This window comes from Arvicola amphibius, chromosome 11 (assembly GCF_903992535.2).
Source record: "Arvicola amphibius chromosome 11, mArvAmp1.2, whole genome shotgun sequence".
NCBI classification, from domain to species: domain Eukaryota; kingdom Metazoa; phylum Chordata; class Mammalia; order Rodentia; family Cricetidae; genus Arvicola; species Arvicola amphibius.
The window spans coordinates 65,313,847-65,335,627 of NC_052057.2; the positions used below are offsets into that span (position 1 = coordinate 65,313,847).

The 21,781-nt window shown below is 38.2% G+C and overlaps 1 pseudogene; it reads right to left on the reverse strand.

Annotated features, from left to right (window-relative positions):
* Window positions 1–17,396: 17,396 nt before the first annotated feature.
* LOC119826093 lies at window positions 17,397–18,580 on the reverse strand (annotated as a pseudogene).
* Between the last annotated feature and the right edge of the window lie 3,201 nt (window positions 18,581–21,781).

Genomic DNA, 21,781 nt, shown 5'->3' on the forward strand with positions numbered 1-21,781 from the left:
ATGTCACTAGCAATATGTAATTAAATGACACACCAATGTAAAATTAGTCTTTTTATATAATTTTCTAAGGGTAATTACATGTCATTGAAAGAAATGAGTGGCCCTGAATTTAGGGTGGTGATAACATCATGCCATCACTTATGAGTCATGGAACAACCATGCCCACAGTAAATTGAGAATGAAATAGCTGTATCTTAGAAAGGGATTTGAGTAAGAGACACAAAATTCTAAACAATTAAAGTGAAAAATGCTCCCAGCAAAAGGTTCAATAAATACAGATTCTTCAAGCCATGTTAGGAGACAGTTCCCTAGAGATTTAGCTAATTTCTTCATGCCTTGTGAGGGAGAGCATTTGTTTTTCATTCTTCCAAGGCATGGTTTGCCTTTTTTTTCATAATATTTGTTCAAAGTTATTTGTACAAGAGCAGCCTTGGGAAATGCAATAGTTCCCTTTTAAGCAAAACAAGTTTTAGTGAAAGAGTAATATTTCCCTCTGTAATATGTCTTTAGAAGGGTTATAAATAATATTACTCAATGTATGGAGTCTTATTTCCTACATCTCTCTGAATCTCTTACTTTACCCCAAAGAACTGTGGAAGCAAGGTGTACATGTTGGTTTTTTGACAATTTGACACAATGGAATTATCTGGAAAAGAAGGACTTTGAGAAAATCCCTCCATTGAAAAAATGCCTCCATCAGAGTAGGATATGTGGGCAAGTGGCACTGGGTGAATGAGAAAGGGGGTGGGGTGCTGGGAAGGAGAGAGGGGGAGAGAGAAGGAGAGGATTGGGGAGAGCTTGGGGGAGTGGGATTGTTGAGATGGAGGGAGGGTGGATATGGGAGCAGGGAAGAAGATATCGTAATTTAGGGAGCCATTTTAGGGTTGGCAAGAGACTTGGCCCTAGAGGGGTTCCCAGGTATCCACGGGGATGTACCCAGCTAGGTCCTTGGGCAGTAGAGGAGAGGGTGCCTGAACTGGCCTTGTCTCATAGCTACAAGGAATATCACCATAGAAACTTCATCCGGCGATGGATGGAAATAGAGACAGAGACCCATATTTGAGCACTGGGCTGAGCTCCCAAGGTCCAGATGAAGAGCAGCAGGAGGGAGAAGGTGAGCAAGGAAGTCAGGATTGTGAGGGGTGTGTCCACCCACTGAGACGGTGTGACTGGGACTGAACAAAGCATATGATCAAACCCGACTCTCTGAATGTGGCTGACAATAGGGGCTGAGCGAGAAGCCAATGATAATGGCACTGGGATTTGATTCTACTGCATGTACTGGCTTTTTGGGATCCTAGTCTGTTTAGATGCACACCTTTCTAGACCTGAATGGAGGCAGGATGGCCTTGGACTTCCCACAGGGCAGGGTACCCTGCATTCTGTTAGGACTGGAGGGGGGAAAGGGTGAGTGGGGGGAGTGGGACGGAAATGGGAAGAGGGGAGGAGGTGGAAATTTTGAATGGTATTATTTATAAAGCAATAAAAAAAGAAAAGGGAAAAAAGAAAAGAGGCTGAGAAAGCCATGGCGGACAGGAGAAGCCAGTAAGCATCATTCCTCCATGGTCTCTGATTCAGCTCCTCACTTCTGATTCCCAACCTGTTTGAGTCCCTGCCTTTTCTTCTTTCCTCGGTAGCCAACTGTCGCTTGGAAGCATAAAGTGAAACAGCTCTTTCTTCCCCTAAGCTACTTTTGGTCCATTCATGTTTTTCACAACAACAGAGAAGGAACAGTCTTCCTCGTATTCTATATCTTACACACTTTCCTCCCCTCTTCCCTTCACAATATTCCCTGAGCTATAGACACAGGAGATGTGGCTAAGGTCTCCACAATCTGATGATCTCTGAATTGTGCCCATTTGTGGTTTTCTGTGAGGGTGTCCATTTGCTGTGAAATGAGGCATCTCTGATGAAGGGTGGTAGTTAAACTCATCAATGGGCATAAAGCTAAGATTTAGATGTATAAGGAATCATGCTGTCCTAGCAAATTGGCAATAATAATAGAATCTTTTATAAATTATATTACATTAAGAGTCACAGAAAGCTTGCTAGATTTCAGGTACCAGGAATGTTTTCCATCTTATTGAGTAGGCCATAAGTCTGATTACATAACTTTTAGTAGCCGTGACCATATAAATGCTACTAGTTGGATCTTTATGCATATCTTGCCATACTGATAAATGCTGTGGTCCATGGGTAATGCAACTGGGAATGACTATTTAATTGCTTTCCTCCCTTGGCAGCTTGCACCCATGAAATCTAGATCACAGGAAAAAGGCTTTCATGTCAGATCCAGTCCAAATCATCCAAGTCATATGTCCAAAGTGCCCAATGTCTTCATCAATAGAGCCCCACCATCAATCCCTAATAGGAAATCAATGACTACATATCTAATCTATATAGTTTTGGGAATCACTTGGACTACCCTGAAAGGAAATTTCTAGTGCCAGGTATTAGTCTATAGTCTTGTGAGAAGCACTGTTATGTCAAATGAAATAACCTCCTTCAATATTATATATAAGTATATATATACATATATATGTATATATATATTTCTTATAAATATTTATTTACTTACAAATATACCTATGCATTTGGTGTGGGAGGTCCTTCTGTCTATGTGTTACTTTTATTGGTTAATTAATAAAGAACTGCTTTGAGCCTATGGCAGGGAAGAACGGAACTAGATGGGAAAAGCTAGACTGTATGCTTGAAGAAAGAGGGCAGAGTCAGAGAGATGCCATGTATCCTGCCAGAGTCAGATTCTGGGAACTTTATCAGGTAAGCCACAGCCACATGGCAATACACAGATTAATGGAAATGGGTTAAATTAATATGTAAGCGTTAGCCAATAAGAAGCTAGAGCTAATGGGCTAAGCAGTGATTTAATTAATACAGTTTTTATGTGATTATTTTGGGGCTAAACAGCTGGGCAAAAACAAGCGGCCTCCTCCTCCTCCATGTGTTATGTGTATTTTTAGATAACTATGAAATAAAAAGGTTCCGTAAGGTTTGTCAAGCAACCTTAGTGCTGTTTCTCCATCATCATGCTTCCTTCAGTATGTACTTCCCTCCTTCAACCAGGCTGGAGACTTCTCTTGGATATTCCATTTCCAACATCAAATTACCTGTATCTTGCAATTCTCCCCCCAAACTTCTTACTTATGGTCTCTTTACCCTTTCTGGTACTTGTGCTTACTCCATGTTATGTACTCACATTTGAGGATTTTGAGTGAGGAAGCACAGATGAGAGATATTGTATAGCATTTGTCTTTATAGGTGTGGGTTACATCACTCACCATATTCTTTTCTAGGTCTAACTATTTGCCTGAAATTTTCATAATTTCAATTTTCTTCACAGCTGACTAGTATTCCATTGCATAAAAGTACCACTTTTTTATAACTCAACTGTCAACCAAAAAGCATTTATGTTATTTCAATTTTCTGAGTACTGTGACTAAGATGAATATGGTAAATGAGAACCTGGGGAGATGTAGGTCAAGTTCTTTAAGTATATATAAAAGAGTGGTAAAGTTGTGATATATGGTTTTTTGAGCAATCTCCATTTTGATTATCAAAGTAGATGCAACAATCTGGATTTATGCCCAGGGTGTATTAGGGCTACATTTTAATAGAGCTGATAATCTCTTTGCATGATAACTTTATAAGGTCCAAACCAAACTGTCATTTACATTGATCTAACTAAAGTGGATTGGTTGATCATACTCAAAATGCAAGAAAATATGGCTCACTGCATCAAATAATCCTGACTGTGTAAGAATGTACTGTAAAACAGAAAGGACAAGACTCAGGAACAGGTCTTGCCAGTTGGAACAGGTGAGTAACTCACCAGACACCTGAATTGCCCTACCCCCTTGATTTTGTTCCCAAAGACCCTACCAATGGCCCATAATGTCCCAACATATTGCCTGCCTTTCTGCTGGGGCCTTAACCCCAATCCCAGTGGACTTCAGCCACTCAGGCACAGACCACACCAATCAATAGAGACTTAAGATAGTCAGAACTGAGACACCTAATCCCACCCTTGCTGCACTACAGGCCAAGCTAAATGCCAGATCAGCTTCCAAGTAGGACAGAGACTCCCAGACATTAATAGAAAAAGATTTCAACACCCAATCTCACCAAAGGACAGAAGCTTCTGCCACCAGACAGAAACTAAACGGAGAAATAATGGAACTAATAAAGATTATGACTCTAATGGACCTAACAGATGACAACATAACATTTTATTGTGTTTTCTTTTAATTTTTTCACTGTGAAGGAGTTAAGTACAGAGAGAGACTTTATTGCATATACTACTAAGCTAAACCAGCATGTATGTTATAAAGGTATCTTGACTTCAGAATTTGGGTCTAAGGATATGGTAGTTTGGAAAAGAGGTTCTTCTTTTGCTTTCACAGAAGATGAGAACCTGTGGATTGCTTCTAGGCCAATATGGTTTGATAGAAAGGTCACCATGAACATCCTCAAAAAATTACTTGGCCCAACTGCTGACTGAGATGAACCTAGCATACAGGATACACCATGAAAGACCTGATTAACAGCTCCCCCAATCAGCAGGAAGCAGTATGAACAAAACTATGCCCATATTCCTAAATATTGTTTATAAATGTTTCTTTACATTTAAAGGAAATATACTATAGGGATGAATAATTTGCATTGGTATGGATCTTGTTTTATTGATACAAATTTAAGGTCAATTTAGTTAAATGTATATTTCTGTTCTTAATTAAGGTATTGTGATTGTGTAGTTCATTTAAAAAATGTAATGCACAATTACAAAATATAGGTTAATAGATAATCATCTATAATAGTTAAGTTTGTAGTCATGTTAGCTATATTTTCTAGATAAACAGAGAAGTATTTCAGATGGATAGGGATTCTTCAAATCTTTCAGAGACCTTTAGAATATGGCAATTGACATATTTAAAAATTTAGGACTTTTCATGAAAATGAGACATATCTGCTCCTGGCAGCAACAAGTTGCTACAAGAGGAAGATGGGCATTGAAGAGGCTCCTTATGGAGTTGGTTAGCTATTTGGGCAAGAAACTGTTCTTGCCTGGACTGTTGCATAAACTGGACATGAAGAACCTGCAGAGAGATGACTGCTGAACTTACCTAAAGGTGAGATGATCCTTCGGGGTTTCTGTCTCATGAAAGAGTCTGCGAGACATTCTGCAGGATATAGAAGAAAGTGACAGAACTGTCTTTGAAATTTCCTGCTTCAGGGAAAAGTCTGCGGGATACTATGGGCATGTAGGCTGAAGATGAATTCCCCAAAGGTACAGAGGAACTTTGGATGATTGTCCAGGCAGCGAGATATCTCTGTCAATTCTAGAGTTTTGGAAGTTGCTTACAATGCACTTCCTGTTTACTTAGGTAATATTATGGCCTTCTGGAGTCTTTGATGGAGTTGAAGAATAGATAGTTATAGTTTTCTTTAGTTATGATATAATATAAAGTAAATAGAAATATTGTAACTGCAATTCTTGCTTAATACCTGTTGTGTTATATATAGTTTTGCTATGTTAAAGTTAAAGCCTTCCTTTTTGTTTCAACAGAAAAGGGGAAATGGTGTAGGAGCTCCTTCTGTCTTTGGGTTGCTTTCATTGGATAATAAAGAAACAGCTTTGGGTTCTTGATAGGGTAGAACTTATGTAAGCAGGGAAAATTAAATGGAATGCTGGGAAGAAGAAGGCAGAGTCAGAGAGATGCCATGGATTCATGGGGGACAGACAGGAATTTTACCTGGTAAGTCACTGCCATGTGGTGATACACAGATTAATAAAAATTGGTTAAATCAAGATGTGAGTTAGCCAATAAGAAGCTAGAGCTAATGAGCCAAGCAGTGATTTAATTAATACAACTTCTGTGTGGTTATTTCTGGGCTAAGCTTGTGGGGTATCCAGGATGAAAAAGCAGGCCCACCTTGCAATATAGATCCATCGTTTCTACACATAAAAGCTTATATTGGTGGAAGAAGTATGGTACAGTAGTGTTGTAGGAGGCTGCTTGTTTGTTCCTGGCTGCTCAGTCCTGAAATAACTACACAAAACTATATTTTTTGCAACACTGTTTGGCCAATTGTTTAAGCATATTTCTGGCCTACTATTAACCCATTCTATTATTTTATATTTTACCATGAGGTCCCTGGCCTACCTGCAAGGTTCCAGCTGAGAGCTCACATCTTTTCCCTCTGGCAGCTTCATGACTGTTCTCTGACTCCGTCCTCTTTCCCCCAATAATCAGTTTAGTTTTCCCCACCTATCTCTGTTCTTCCCTGCTATAAGTCCAAAGTTTCTTTATTAATCAATGGTAATCACACCATACAGAGGGGAATCTCACATCACAGTAGATGGGAAAGAAAGCTTTATCAAGGTCTGCCTTTTACAGAGAGATTGAGACATGGGTCCTATTATAGCAAGGGGGATTGTATAAAAGTATATTTTGCAGATAAAAAAGAATTGTTTGGGCTTGAATATTGGTCTCCTTAATGCATTGTGCCCATGTCTATTACTTTGTTACTTTGTAGCACAAGTAGCTGCCAGGTGACATAAGTGCTGGGAGAGCAGGATGTGTCTGACTGTATATTCAGTTAAACCCGAAAAGATGCTAAACTCTGTGTCTAGAATAAGATTTTGGAGGTGGTGGGAAAGTGTATTTTGGGAAGCATAAAGGGGAACAATGGCTTTTTAAATAAAGATTATGATGTATTTCTAAAAACATGATGTATTTTTTAAAGTAAAAAAAATAGGAGCCACTAATAAAGCTATTCATGTAACCCTTGTAAGATTTTTTTTTTGTTTACGTACAAATAAAGATGGATTCAACTATTTAGGGCCACTTGAGTGCAATCCCCCTGGTGGATTTTTCCTTGTACTGATGCCTCTTACAGGTCTCTGGAGCTATCTGAACCTGAGCCAAGGCAGGAAATAATCAAACTCAGGGCACAAACAAAGAGAGCAAAACAAAGAGGCAATAAAACAAAGAATTGGTTCTTTGAGAAAATCGACAAGATAGACAAACCCTTATCCAAACTAACTATGAGAAAAAGAAAGAATATCAAAATTAACAAAATCAGAAGGGAAAGGGGGTGTCTACCAACAGACACCAAGGAAATCCAAAGAATCATTAGGTAAAACTGCAAAGACCCATACTCTACAAATTTGGAAAATTTAAAATAAATGGACAATTTTCTTGATAGATACCACTTACCAAAGTTAAATCAAGATTGATCAAATAAGCAATTTAAATAGATCTATAACCCCTAAGGAAACAAAAGCAGGCATTAAAAGTCCCCCTCCTCACAAAAAAATTCAGGGTCAGAGTTTTTAGTGAAAAATTCTACCAGACTTTCAAAATAGAGCTAATACCAAACTTTTTCCACAAAATAGAAACAGAAAATATTGCCAAATTATTTTTATGAGGCCACAGTTACTCTGATACTCCAACCTCAAAAAGAAACAGAATTACAGACCCATTTCACTCATGAACCTAGATGTAAAAATACTCAAAAAATATACTGGCAAACTGAATCTAAGGCCACATCAAAAGACTATCAACCAAGATCAAGTGGGCCTCATTACTGAGATACAGATATGGCTGAACATATGAAAATCTGTCAATGTAATGTACCATATAAACAAACTGAAAGAGAAAACTCATAATCATCTCATTAGATGATGAAAAATTATTGAGAAACCCAATACCCCTTCATGATAAAAAGTCTTGGAGATATAGGGATACAAGGAACATATCCAAGCATAATAAAAGCATTTTACAGCAAACCAATAAGCAACATCAAATCAAATGGAGATAAACTCAAAGCAATTCCAATAAAATCAGGGACAAGACAAAGCTTCCCACTCTCTTCATAGCTCTTCATTATAAGACATGAAGTTTTAGCAACAGCAATAGGAAAACTAAAGGAAATCAAAGGAATATAAAGTGGAAAGGAAGAAGTTAAAGTATCACTATTTGCAGATGATATTATAGCATCATAAGCATCCCCAAGAATTCTATTGAGATACTCCTGAAGCTGAAAATCACCTTCAGTGAAGTGACTGGATAAAAAAAAAAAAAAAAGAAAAAGAAATCAGTAGCTCTCCCATACACAAATAATAAATAAACTGAGAAAGAAATCAGGGAAACACCACCATTCAAAGCCACATATAGTATGAAGTACCTTGGTGTAGCACTAATCAAGCGACAGACCTGTCTGAAAAGAACTTCAAGTTTTTGAAGAAAGAAATTAAAGAAGATGTCAGAGATGAAGAGATCTTCATTGCTCACAGATTTGTAGGATTTACGTAGTAAAAAAGAAAAAAGATAGAAAAAATGGCCATTTTACCAAAAGAAATCTACTGATTCAATGCAATCCTCATCAAAATCTACCATAATTCTTTACAGACCTTGAAAGTACAATATTCAACTCATATGGAAAATCAAAATGAAAGAAAACAAGAGAATCTCAGAATAGCTAAAACAATCCTGTACAATGAAGGAACTTCCAGAGGTATGGCCATCCCTGATTTCAAACTCTACTACTGAATTAAAGCAACTAAAACCACATGTTACTGGCATAAAAACAAACAAGTCGATCACTGAAATTGAATCAAAGACCTAGATATAAATTCACATGCATATGAACACCTGATTTTAGACAAGAGAAGCTAAAATGTACAACAGAAAAAAAAAAAACATATCCTCAACAAAGAGTGCTAGTCTAAGTGGATGTTGGCATGTAGAAGAATGCAAATAAAGTCATATCTATCACCCTGCACAAAACTCAAGTTCAAGTGGATCAAAGACCTCAACAAAAAACTATATACACTGAACTTGATGGAAGAGAAAGTGTAGAATAGTCTTTAATGCATTGGCACAGGAGACAACTTCCTGAATAGAACACCAATAGAACAAGCATTAAGACTAACAAATAATAAATGGGACCGCATGAAACTGAAAATTTTCTGTAAAGGAAAGGACACTGTCAAAAGGACAAAACAACACCCTACAGAATGGAAAAGGATTTTCGCCAACTACAAATCTGAGATAGGACTGATATCCAAAATATATAAAGAACTCAAGAAAGTAGACAATAACAAACCAAATAATTCAATTAAAAATGGGGTACAGATTTAAATAGATAATTCTCAACAGAGCAATCTCAAATGACTGTGATACACTTAAAGAATTGTTCAACATCTTTCGTCATCAAGGAAATGAAAATCAAAACTAATTTGAGATTCCACCTTATACCTGTTTACAATGAAATACACAGTGACAGCTCATGCTGGAGAGGATATGGAGCAAGGGGAACAGTTCTCCATTGATGGAGGGAGTGCAAACTTGTAAAGCCACTTTGGAAATCTATATGGTACTTTCTCAGAAAATTGTAAATCGATCTACCTCAAGATCCAGCCATACTACAGTCAAGAGCCCCAGAGAAGCTGAGAAATAGGGAAGACTAAAGGGAGAGGGGATAAATAAATCTCACTGTAAAAAGGAAATAAAATATACATTGGTATTGAATGGTGAGAGGAGTTTTGATGGAGAAATGATAGGAGCAGGAGGCATCAAGTGGAGGAAAAATGGAGGGAGAGAGCTGTGGAAAAATAAACACGGGTGATTTCAGGATCTCCATAATAATCCCTGAAACTCACCCCCACATACTATCTTGTGGTTTCTGTCTTTATTTCCCATGCGCCTACCCTGGTAAGAGGTGATTTTGTTGAGGCTAGTCTGCAAAAGCCTACAAGATGTTCTGGGGTAAAGATGGCACAGAAATTGTGGGAGTGAACAGCCAATGAATCGCCCAGCTTGAGACCCATACCAAGAGAGGGAACTAAACCTCGAGGGCCAAGAACCAGAAACGCTATACCTTAGAGACCTAGGACAGAACCAAACATAACTGGCAAGAAAGAAAAAAAAAAGTCAATGAAATGATTACTAATGATTTTCTGCTCTTCTCATAGACTGAAGCCGAGCCCAACTGTTATCAGAGAGACTCTATCCATAAAGTAGTGGAAATAGATGCAGAGACGCATAGCCAAATATTAGGTGGAATTTATGGCACCCTGCATACCAATAGGAGGAAGGATTGTAGGAGCCAGTGGAGTCAAGGGCATTGCCAAACAACAACAACAATAAGAAAACCCACAGAACCAACTAACCTGGGCTCAGAGAGCTCACTCACAAAGGATGAACCACCAACCAGGGATTCTGCATGGAACTGACTTAGGCCCTCTGCATATTTGTGACACTATGTAACTAGGTCTTCTTGTGGGCCACCTAACAGTGGGAACATGGCTGTCTCTGGCCCTATTGCTAAACCATGACTTACTGATATCCATGGGAGTCCTGTCTGTAACTGAAGAGAAACAAAAGAGGAGGAGTGGATGAACAAGAAGGGTGAGGGAGGGAACTGTGAAAGGAGAAGGGGAGACATTGGTGAGGGTGCAAACCAAAACATAAATAAACAAAAAAACAGACTGGAAGAGTATTTCTTTGTAAGGACAATAGATTTATCTAATTCATGTAACAATACGAAAAGATACCGTGCTTCCTTAGTTGTATTTGATGGGAGCAATGGAGACATGATATGTAAAGAGAGAAGGGGTCTCATCTACTACTGTTCTGACATTTCAAACTTTAGTGGCATGTTCCTTTTACCCTATGGTTATATTCTCTAAAAGCGGTAATAAAACCTACCTTTTATTATTTCATGATTATTCTTGTATGTGTGTGCATGTGTGTGTGACTTAACAAAGAATTGATTTTTAAGATGAGACCTATTATTATTGATTATTATTGATGTTTCTAATAATGAAAAATCATATCTACTAAGTTTTTAATTAGACTTCAGGATTAACCATTCTATGCTCTTGTTCACACTTTCGCTGGGTAAGAATGAAGAGCAAGCACACAATTTTAACTGATGATAGCTATTTAGAGTCAGTTATACTAAGATTTCTAGAGATTAGTTACACATGAGACAAGCGTTCTACTCAGACAGTCTATGTATATGAAGTCAAAACCATTCCCTCAAAAGCATTTAAGAAAAATCATTTTGTCAAGCTGCCTTTGATTCTTGTATTGAGTGAGTCACACTCATTCTTGAGCAAATCCCTTCCTGTGTCTCAAGAAGCATGTGCCACCATTTACTTCTTTACTTTTAGTAAAAAGTCAAAGACAATCACATAATAAATAGTATTAAATTAGAACTTCAGCTATTTCTTTTAGACTAATCAAAAAATAATATAATTTTCTAATAATTTAAAATATTCAACTTCATTTTTGTTTTCAAGTAGTACATGTGTTCCTTGTCTGGTGTGATTCTATATAATTAAAATATAATATTATAATAATTTCAAATATGACCGTGAATAATAATATAAATAAAAATAACCTAATTAAAGTGCTATTTGAAAAGATAAAATGAGTTCAGATAAATGTAAAATGGGCATGAGCTATTAATTGACTAGAATATTAGACATGTTAGCACCATGGTACAAGAATGCAAAGCATATATTTTATGCATAACTTTATATAACACAAGTATGAATACACAGGGGAGAGGAGTCAAATCCCTTCATGGGATGAAGGACAGTACCTTTAATTTCTTTCTTTTTATGATGGGATTGTTTTTCTCACGAGGTTTTGGCAGGCCCTAGAAATTGATGTCATTTTTGATTAATTCTTTTTGTACTCTGATGACAGCTAATGGAATGATGTGAAAGCTATTTGCTTTGCAAAAAGAAAAAAGATTCAATATAGCTGCCTTTTATGCCCATTCTTAAAGCTTTTACCTCTTTCTCTTGAAATAATTAGTAAAAGAAGGAAAAGATTGCTGTAATTACTAAGCATTATAAACTATATCTGGGTTCCTGACATTAACAGTAGCTGTCATTAAAATTAGATCACTTGTCTCATCTTAAGAAAATGTTACTTTTTACTATTTTATGATATAATCTGAAAAATATCTTGACAGGATACTAATTCTAAGAATGAAATATAAACCTTTAAATATATACATAGTTTTGCCCTCTACAGAAACCTATAAGGTGATTAAAGGTCCGTCATTAAGTGCTTAGATTGGTATTATAAAAATGGGTCATCAACTATTTCATAAAACTGACCAGAATTTAGGTATCATATTTGAAATCACTTTTAAGAACAAATAAAACAATAAAAAGGTGATTATACTTTTAATTATATCCAAATAATCAAATAACATACTTTAGGGGTCAGACTTTGGGTAAAGGGTTTCACATACAGAATAAATTTAACAAGTGCTTGTTATCTTTCTTCCATTTGCGTCTGCAACATTTTCTTCCTGTTTAACTTATCTGTGACAATTATAAGAAAATACATTTTGTGGCATTGTATTTTTATATAAATATGTGTCTAGATAAAAGTATGCAACTGGGGAAGGTATTATTAGACTATGGGGTGTGATGAGCACAAACCTGTAATAGCAGCTCTTGACCATTCAATGCAGGAAGATCAGAAGTTCACGGTCAGCCTTGCCTAACATAGTGAGTTCAGGGCCAAGACTGGCTCCCTGAAACCCTGCCTCAAAGCATACAAACAAATAAGTAAAACTGTGAACAAGTCATCGTCATATGCAAACATGGAGAGTGCTTCTGATACAAGGGCATACAGCAGTACGAATTATAAAAGTTCAAAATATTATGAGCTGAGATACAGGCTATTTCGCTAACATGAAAATGTTAACTATCAAATGATAGTTTAAAAGAGCCAATAACCTCAAATTATGTTAATTAAACACTCTCACTGTGGTATCAAACATATAATTCATACAAGCATAAATATTTTAAAATTGTTACATAAGTAAGTGATCGGTACCAGTAGAATTTTGTGTTATGCATCTTAAATTTTTATGTTAAATACTATGCTAAATTGTGCTAAGTATGAAAACCAACAACAAAAATACTTGAAATTAATAGTATCCAAAGTTATTCTAGGAAATTAATGACTTTCCTTACCCTGAAAAAAACAAAGTTGATTCTATTAAATGTGATAAGTGAAATGTAAATTAAAATTTTAATAAGGTGCTTGTTAATCCATTTGTTCACAGCTAACTTGAACTCAAGTTAAATTAGCGCCTAATTATCAGCAGTAGAGATATGATTTCCTCCAAATCTCAAGGGCAAGTAAGTGTTGGAGGATGGCTGATCCCAAGACAGCACCGTAAGTGTTATTAAAAGTATTCACTAGTCACTTTTTCTGTGATGCATTTCATTTAGAAAATCAATTCCATGTTGTTAAAGATAGCAACAGTCCTCTAGAAAAAATCCCCAGAATAGATTAAAGTCACAAATATGTTCATGCAGGATTTTTATGGAGTTTCATCTTAGCCATGGTCATTTTACCTAAGAGAATTGTAGAAAAACTTTCTCTGTAACTATAAAATATCACAACCACAAAGAACCAGGGATTCTCTTGTACAGGAAATATTCAGAATCTTCATGACACTGTTTCTTGGTTCTGAACCTTAGATGTTATCAATATATCTACAATCAACACAAACACCACATTTTAATAAACTTTTAAAAATAATTCCTTATAAACAAAATCAACACAACTTTAACATAATAATTGGTAGCCAATGCATATAGATTTATTTTGTAAACTAAAATCTAAAAACATATCATGTAAAAGTGCAAGTAAATGTTTAGAATAATGTCAATATCTCGATATGTTCAATTGCTAATAAACAGCAAAATAAGGTATATAGATATTGATACTGATATAGATACACTATACTGACACTGGAGAATATACTTATGGGTATGATGTACTGGTGGTACACACTACAACATGCATGAACTTTGAAAGTATACTCTAAGTGAAACATACTATTTTAGAATGACCATATTTGTAGGCTGTGTTGATAGGTGTTGTCTAACCAATAGAAATAGAACTGTTCAGGGTTTCCCAGGGACTTTGTGAAGGACTACAGGCTGAACATATTTCTAATGGAAATGAGGCTTCTTTTAAGGGAACACAATGTTCGCAAAGGCATTATTAGTGATATTCACACTTTGTCAGTAGCCTGATAACCTAAAAATAGCTAAATTATATTGAAGGTTGAAAGTCTATATTTCATTAGAGATGCAGAAAAAATGGAAAATAACACGGAACTGCTTTCAAGATATTGTTTTTTTTTTATTGTGTCTCATTTTACTACTACTTTTAGATGACTGTATTCTAGTGAAAGAGAGGAAGAAAGTATGGTTTGAGTGGGTGGGTAATTGGCAAGGATTTATGAGGCATTGGTGGAGGGGAAACTGTAATCAGAATTTACTGTAAAAAAAATCTATTCTCAATTTTAAAATAGGTATGTTCAATTAGAAGAGAAGAAATGAAAAAATAGTGGAAAACTGAAAATAATGTCTATTGAAGAGTGAAAATAATTACTTAACAGTGTTAAAGAAGATGGTAATCAACAGTTTTCATATACTGAAACTTAGAATATAAAAACGTCTACAGATTTACCAAAAATCCTGCCTCAAGTGATGTGACAGACCTTGCTGAACCCCATGGGAGGCCTCACCCTCTCTGAAGAGTACATGGCAGGTGGAGTGGGAGGAGGGGAGGAAAAGGGATCTGGGAGTGGCTAGTATGTAAAATAAGATCATTTTAAAAAATAAATTAAATTAAATTAAAAAATCAAAAACTAGAAGATTATTTTGCTAAGTATATATTAAGAACTACAACAAGAAACAAATAGATCTTTCTCAGAGTGAACATTTATCAAGCGTGCCTTTCTTCAGAAGTTAGTTTGAAATGAAAAAAGCCTGCAAATAATAACAAAGAAAGAGATGAACATAGAGGACTAAAAATTGTGAAAAAATGGATATTCATAAGGTCTCATGAGTCATCTGAAAGAATAAGGACTTAGAAACAATATTTATAATGTGTGATGTCAGCATGTGCCAAAAATTTTAATAACCTGTTATATTGGTTTATTAAACACAAAACTGATAGTCCTCAGAGATTTCTCTATTGCAGAGACATATAAAAATTAGAATGGAGACTCCCTGATATGTTCTAGAAACTTAAGACTAACAAAATGAAATGAACCAGCACATAAAACAAGAAAGCGTAGTAGAATAATACTTGTTATTGGTGTTTTGTTTAATAACATTGTATTGTTGGCATTTTGAATGTTCATTTACAGTTTTAGTAATAAAAGCATACTGGAGAACTTATAAGAAAGAAGACCAAAACTATCATTAAGAACAACAGTATTGCCTGCCGTGACCAACAAAGCAGGTTAAGGGAGATGCATCCCTTACTTCATTAAAACTGCTGAGAAAAGACAGCAAACGTACAGATGAGAAGACTTCGTTGCATTCCTTGAGTGCCCATCTGTGTGAAGCCACGTGTGAAGAGCTGATGAAGTCCTGAGTGGATGTCTATTGTTGCCATTTGAAAGGCCATGTAAAGGACCCAATGGCTCAGATCAATGGGAAAGACAAAGCTCAGAGGATGACAAAACCTTCCACTGCTCCAAGTGAGGATGATGGCAGTGTGTGCAAAACTTAGCAACCTTAGCTTCCACCTTGCGTTTCATAGCTGAGACTGATCACTTGCAGAGACCTCTTGACAAGAGTTGCTAACTCTCCTACACCATGCTATACATAATAAATGCTCTGAGGTTTCAGGTTGTTTCATATTTGGTGCAGCTCCATCAGAGTATGTACAATTTACCCAACCCCAGATTTTCTGTATATGCCTTGTCTTTTCTTGTTTTTTCCCCTAGTTGGGGTTGTAAGAACACCAAGCCATTCAGGGTCAGTATACCATCAGATTTCATTCAAGCCAACTTCAAACACTTGCAACTCCGGACTAGGTAGAGTAAAAAAACTATACATTGCAAACCTTTGCACACCTGTACACACGCACCACGCCATGTGCACATACACCACACTTAAATAAATCGGTATATAGATAAATATAGATGATAGATAGATTGATAGATAGATGATAGCTAGAATAGATAGATAGATAGATAGATAGTATATGATATAGATATGATCGATCGATAATAGATGATGATAGATCGATCTCGATAGCTAGATGAGATAGAGATAGCTAGATAGATCGATAGATAGCTCGACCGATCGATGCTCAGCTCGCTCCTACGCTCGCTCGCTGCTCCTCTGATCGCTCCCGCTCGCTCGCTCGCTCCATACTGCGCGCTCGCTCGCTCGACTCGCTCGCTGCTCGCTCGCTCGCTCTTCGCTGCTCGCGCTGCTCGCTCGCTGCTCGCTCGCTCGCTCGCTCGCTCGCGCTCGCTGCTCCCTCGCTCGCTCGCGCTCGCTGCTCGCTCGCTCGCTGCTCGCTCGCTCGCTGCTCGCTCGCTCGCTCGCTCGCTCGCTCGCTCGCTCGCTGCTCGCTCGCTGCTCGCTCGCTCGCTCGCTGCTCGCTCGCTGCTCGCTCGCTCGCTCGCTCGCTCGCTCGCTCTCGCTGCTCGCTCGCTCGCTGCTCGCTCGCTCGCTGCTCGCTCGCTGCTCGCTCCCTCGCTGCTCGCTCGCTCTCGCTTGCTCGCTCGCTCGCTGCTCGCTCGCTCGCTCGCTGCTCGCTCGCTCGCTCGCTCGCTGCCGCTGCTCGCTCGCTCGCTCGCTCGCTCGCTCGCTCGCTCGCTCGCTCGCTGCTCGCTCGCTGCTCGCTCGCGCGCTCGCTCGCTGCTCGCTGCTCGCTCTCGGTGCTCGCTCGCTCGCTGCTCGCTCCCTCGCTGCTCGCTCGCTCGCTCTCGCTCGCTCGCTCTCGCTCGCTCGCTCGCTGCTCGCGCTCGCTCGCTCGCTCGCTCGCTCGCTCGCTCGCTGCTCGCTCGCTCGCTCGCTCGCTCGCTCGCTCGCTCGCTCGCTCGCTCGCTCGCTCGCTCGCTCGCTCGCTCGCTCGCTCGCTCGCTGCTCGCTCGCTCGCTCGCTCGCTCGCTCGCTCGCTCGCTCCCGCCTCCCTCCCTCTTTGCCTTCTTCGCCGCCCTTTCTCCCCCCCCCTCCCCGTGGCCCGCTTTCCTGTTTCCCTGCCCCTCCCGTCCTGCCCCCGTTTCCTTTTCCCGCCCCTTCCCTTTTAGACAGACTATAATAGATGCAGTCTAGAACGCACAATGCTTTTAGCCTCTGAAGAATTCAAATGGGATCTTGAAAAATGTAGATGAATCCTGATGCAGTAAGACAAGCTGAGATAATATGCAATTGTTTAGCGGTTCCTGGTTCTGCATCTCAGCCACTAGTTGAATCTTGTGCTAACACCGACTGGAGATGCAAAGCACAGCTAGTTGACTTAGGGGCTGTACACGAGAACCAGAAAGGCAGGAAAGCACTAAACATTTCTGGAAGATCAGCCTCCAGGAAAGACATTACCTTCATGGGGATTTAGACTGCCATCACCCCGGTGCTCACAAAGCTTGAATGTATTCTCTGTGTTCCATCTGACACAACAAGTAGCAATGTCTCCACCACTTCTGACAGGACTGAAATCCCTGGAAGTGGCTTTCATCATCACATTCATAAGGGACTTGTCTCCCCTGGCAAAAATGTCTCATCCAAATACTCCAACAGGTCCTTTCCAAACAGTCTGCTTACCTTGAACCACAGCATCAGCATATTTTTTGCTACTCTCAGTACCACAGTTCAAGTATATCCAACCAGCAGGTATGCCAGCGGCCATAGTAGCTTGGCCACTTTAAACCTTATCAAATTTTCAGCAGTGATGAAGTCAACAGACAAGGTAATCTTCACATCAGTTTTTTTCATCTTTGGATATGAGATCTTTGACCATCATGACCCCTTCTTTTTCATCATGAAGAGAAATGCCAATCTCCATGTTGTTGAGTTCCTTAGAGAAGGTAAAAACCATTTCATCATCAATGATCATCGAATTGACTTGTGCACAATCGTATTGATCTGCAGCATCAGCTTCTCCCAATAGCAGGAGTAATTAAATTCCTTCATCAAAAATCATCACCCTTCTGTGGCAAATTCACATTGAACACAGAATTGTGGACTCAGGGTGCAGCCCCCAAATCATCATTGACATAGACATTCCTACCTTAGTTTGAGTAATGCAGTTCAGAAAGCATCAGTATTGGCTTGCTTAGCTTTAATCTTGTTCACAGAAGCTTCCTTTCCCTTCCCTTCTTCATCCATATTAAAGCAGAAGTTTTCCAGAAGGATGGCAGACCTAGAAACTGGGGTGATACAGGCATTCTCTACTGCTGGGCCCACACAATCCCTCAAGAACAGAATATCCTTGCCCACCAGAGATTTGAGTTCTGCGACAACTGGCTCTAAAGAGTACATTTCAGGCATGGGAATACCATCAGACTGGCCCATATAGCTCATAACGACAACACACTTGACTCAATTGTCAAAACAGAATTTGATGCTTGAGACAGCAGCTGTGATCCTTTGGTTATTTATCATCCGGTTTTTCTTCAGGAGATTATTGAAGGCTACCCTCATCATGACCAGCTTCTTCTTTGCTTGTAACTCGTCAAGTCATCACCTGTTAGAAAGAGACATTTTGTCAACACAATACTGTTCAGTCAAGAGACCCAGAGCTGAGAAAGTGCTTACAAGTCCTTTAAAAAAAACTACCTTGTTAAGTTGTAAGATGGGAAGAAATGAAATATAACCAGTTGGGAATACTCCATGAGTAAAATGTCTTTGAGAAATAGATGCACACAGGACCTGGGTCTAGATTAGAACTTTAGTTCTTTTTGTTCAAACCACTGGGATGTGCTGTTTTAATATATTCACTGCCAAGAGATACATTACTGCGCAAATGATGGAATCTATCATATACAGAAAAATTGACTTCCCATCAACTGCATAATATGAAAAGAAAAATTGTAATGAGAAGCACTGTCAAAATGTGAAATGGTATAAAATATATTCAGCATTCACACAAAAAAAGACAGAGAAGCACCTGGTGCAAATCCTTGCAGAGAAATGAACAATAGGAAGAAGGGGGGAGGCTACAGGCTGGATGACGACACTCATATTTACCTCATGCTAGATTTATTGACTCTTTTTCAATCTTGATAAGACTTGGAAAATGAGTTCAGTGACGGAATAAGGTATAGACGTGTCTTTGTCAAAAGACAATGATTACAATACAACATCAGTTTAAAGATAGGCTCTCAGAGTTCCATTCCTGACTAAATCTGTATTATAATTCAGAAAAAAAAGCATTTAAGATTTCATAAATATTTATGTTTTATAGAGTTTAGACCATCACGTCTTTCGACTGTTTTGAAACCAAAAGATAAACATCATTGAAATGCTTTCACAGAAATAAAGATAAAAATTGACTCTTCAGCATTTCTCATTGAAATGTAAACATACTATTAATTGAGTAGCCATTCAAAGGACAATAAATTAGTGGTGGCTGAAACCAATAAATACTTTGAATGAATTCTCCTGAAACACTATGTTTATAGTAAATGCTTTTGAGAATAAATAACAGATTTTTTTGGAAATTACTATTGTATCTAATTTACATTGTGCTCATTTAACAACTATATCAAAAGAATCAGATTCGTGATTTGAAAAACAGTATATATTTCAAGAGTTTGAAATCTTCATTTCAGGCAGAGACTATACCTTTCTGCTGATTTTCCCACCTTCATTTAAGTTCAGATGCAGTAAATACATTATTGTCTTCAAATGCATGCATTTCCCCAGCTTTCTATACTTGGTCATTTATTTTCCTGAGACAGTATCTTACTATATGGCCCAGGTTAGTTTTGCATATTAACTTTTATTTCCTTTGGGGGACTTTATTAAGAAGTGGTTACAAGGTAAAATTTTTCAAATAATTGCTCAATTTCGCCTGATAATTGTCAAGTTAAATTTATTGCTATGGCAAAAGCTATTTTTATTTTCATTGTCATTCACCAAAAGCAAATATGCTTTATAAAACCCCAACATTTAGAGATATATAAATGAAAGGATATTTTGAAGACTTTAACCAGGCTATTTACCTGAATTCATAAAATGTCATTATTTGCTTGCCTATTCTAATCAAAATTTTACTGGAATGACAACTGTAACTTGTGGCACAGTCAATAAGACACTGCTTTCCATTTAATTCAGTTTATACAACCTCTCTGTAACTTAGGTTTCAGTATCTGTTATTAGTTAATATGTGCCAAGAACTTAGGTAAGTTAGTCACTGAATTCAAAGTTCAAACCTAAGTTGCCTGACCCCCAGGCATCTACTTTGGCCAATATATAGTAAATTATTCTTTTTAAATTTTCAATACTCTTATACTATGTAAGTGGCTATAATTTTTTGGTTTTGTATTAATTAAATTTATTTGTTTATAGTGCATCTTGACCACAGTCTCCCCTCCCTCCTCTCTTCTCATTTTCTTTCCCTTTTCTCTTCTTCTCTCCCCCAATCCACTTCTCCTTTTCTATTCAGAAAGGGGCAGGCCACCCATGAATATCAATAAAAGATGACTTGTATCAAGTTGCAACAAGGCTAAGCACCTTCCCTTGTATTAAGGCTAGGCAATGCAACTCAGTATATGGAATTTGTTCTCAAAACCACTCAAAGCATTAGGGACAGCTCCTGCTCCCACTGTTAGGAGTCCCACAAGTAGGCCAAGCCACATAACTGTCACATATAGGTAGAGGGCCTAAGTCAGTTTCATGCAGGCTCTCTGTTTGTCAGTTCAGACTCTGTAAGCTCCTAAGAGCCAAGCTTAGTTGGTCCTGTGGGTTTCTTTGTGATGTCCTTGACCCTTCTGATTCATCCAGTCCTTTCTCCCTCTCATCATCAGGACTCTCTGAGCTTGGCCTAATACTTGACTGTGTATCTGTATATCTGTTTCCATCAGAAACTGGATGAAGGCTCTCTGATGACAACTGGGCTAAACACCAATCTATGAGTATAGCAGAATATCATTATAACATTGACTGTTTTGTTCCAATCATGTTTTCTGCTATCCCATACCTCTGGGCCATCCAGCCTGTGGGTCCTGGCCCTCTAGGTGGTGTCAGTGCTGGATTCCCTCTCACGAAGTGGGTCTTAGGCTACACCAGTCATTGATTGGCCACTCCCAAATCTGTACCACCAATTTGTAACTTTTTCTAGAGGTCAAGAAATTATGTGGAAAGAGGTAGGATATTTTTCTGGAATGATGGAAATATTTTATATTTTGTTTGGGGTAATATTTATGCTTGAGATTTGTGTATTTTAATGTGTACCTCAATTAAAATGAATAGAACTAAATGCAATCTGTACCACCCTTTCCTCAGCACGTCCCAGAAGCAGGGCAGACTGTAGATCAAAGGTTATATGGTTGGGTTGGTGTCCTAATACCTCCACTGTAAATCTGGCCTAGTCAGAGGAGATGATCAGTTCAGGCTTCATATTCGCTATTGATAAGCATCTCAGCTGGGATCATTCTTGTAGATTCCTGGGAGTTTCCCTTGCACTGGTTTATACACAGCCTAAAATGCTCTTCCCCTATTCCCATCATCTATTTTACTACTCTTCCACGCCATGCTCCTCACAACCTGATCTCCCATGTTCCCAACTGGGCCTTTGTTTTCATTCCACTCATTTACCTGTCTGGTTTTAAGCTAATACTAAGATGTTCTTTTTACTATAAATCTGTAGTAGATGTTGAAATCAGGAATGGTGTTCTAAAGTATTTTTATTGTACAGGATTGTTTTAACTATCTTGGGTTTTTTGTTTTTCCATAAGAATT